The following is a 1,167-nucleotide window of genomic DNA, read 5'->3' as shown; positions in this document are numbered from 1 at the left end:
GGTTCGACTCCCTTAGCGGAGACGAGGTGCCCGAGGTACTCCAATTGGCGCTGGGCAATCAAGCATTTGGTGCGCTTAAGGAAGAATTGTTGTTGCAACAATGCCTGAAAGACAAGCTCGAGGTGGTGGAGATGAGATGATAATGAGTCGCTGTAGACCAAAATATCATCAAAGAAGACTGTGGCAAAACGGCGCAGGAAGGGGGCGAGCAGGGTGTTCATCGCGGCCTGGAAGGTGGAAGGCGCGTTGCACAAGCCGAAGGGCATGACGCGGTACTCGTAGTGCCCGTGATGCGTTCGGAATGCAGTCTTCTCAATGTCTGGTTCGTGCATGAGGATTTGATGAAATCCCTGACGAAGGTCGAGCTTGGAAAACCAGGAAGCATGGCCAAGCTCGTCAAGTAATTCGTCAATGGTCGGGATCGGAAAACGATCGCGAATGGTGACGGAATTCAGGGCGCGATAATCCACGCACATGCGCCAGGATGCATCCTTCTTCTTGACCAGAAGGACGGGGGAGGAGTACGGGCTTGTGCTTGGGCGGATAAGGCCCGCCGTGAGGAGCTCCGAGACCTGCCGCTCAATCTCAGCCTTCTGAAAGTGAGGGTAGCGGTAGGGGCGGACGTTCACCGGGGCAGTGGATGGAAAGAGGTTGATACGGTGGGTCACTTGGCGGGGAGGGGGAAGAAGGGAAGGTGGGTCGAAGAGAGGCTGGAATTTGGACAGTAAAGCTTCAATGGCAGGGATGGGGGATGACGGGGTCGAAGGCGGGTCGGGTGGGTTTACGGGTAAAAGGCAGAGGTGATAGAGAGCTGAGGTGGAGCCGGTTTGAAGTAAGCGTTTGAATTGAGGGGCAGAAATGGTCTCAGGCCCAATAGCAGCGTCAGCATGAAGTGTGGTGGGGAGGCCCAGATGAGTGAAGTGCATAATAAAGGAGGTGTAATCAGTAGTGACGGGCCCAAGTTGCTTGAGCCACTCAATACCTAAAACCGCGTCTGCGCCGCTAATGGGAAGAAGATGAAAGGTGACGGTGAAAGGGTGGTCTTGGAGGGTGAGAGGGACGTCGGGGCAGAGCTGAGTGCAGTCCAAAACAGAGCCGTTGCCGACCAAGACATGTAAAGGGGTAGTGGTTTGGGTGGGAAGATGAAGGAAATGGGCAAGGCGAGGC

The sequence above is a fragment of the Glycine max genome, chromosome 10, assembly GCF_000004515.6.
Source record: "Glycine max cultivar Williams 82 chromosome 10, Glycine_max_v4.0, whole genome shotgun sequence".
NCBI classification, from domain to species: Eukaryota; Viridiplantae; Streptophyta; class Magnoliopsida; order Fabales; family Fabaceae; genus Glycine; species Glycine max.
Note: the sequence above shows the minus strand (reverse complement) of the source record.